The sequence below is a fragment of the Panthera tigris genome, chromosome A3, assembly GCF_018350195.1.
Source record: "Panthera tigris isolate Pti1 chromosome A3, P.tigris_Pti1_mat1.1, whole genome shotgun sequence".
NCBI classification, from domain to species: domain Eukaryota; kingdom Metazoa; phylum Chordata; class Mammalia; order Carnivora; family Felidae; genus Panthera; species Panthera tigris.
In genome coordinates, this window is record NC_056662.1 from 103,723,898 (window position 1) to 103,724,445 (window position 548).

The following is a 548-nucleotide window of genomic DNA, read 5'->3' on the forward strand; positions in this document are numbered from 1 at the left end:
ATAAATACATACATACATACACACATACATACATAAATCATAATCCAGAAACACACACGCGCACACACACACACACACACACACACACACAATCCAGGCAGTCAGAGGACAAGGGGAGGAGGAGTCCTCCCCCCACAGAGCCCCGGGATACCTGCTCCGAGAGAAGGGGATAAATTTGCTCTAAAGGACTCCTTTCTGTCCTTAAATTCAATGCGGACTTGCCCCAGCACCACCACCACCAGCCCTCCCCCAGGGGTCACACGGCGGAGAGCAGCCCCCTACGCTCAGGCGGGAGAAGGGGTGGGTGGGAGAGCTGGTCTCGAGGCCCCTGCAGACCGCCAGCCTGCTGCCGAGGGTTACTCTTCCCACCTTGAGCCTGAACGTGAAGGTCGCGCGTATCAACGCGCCCAGAGTTTAGATGAAGGACACCAACTTAAGAACAGGTAAAGCAGAGGTGGCCCTAGGGGTGTCACAATGGGAAGTTTGCAGGGTCTAGTTATTGACGGTTGTTTTTCTCAAGGGATGGTGACCACGTGCAAAGCGTGCAA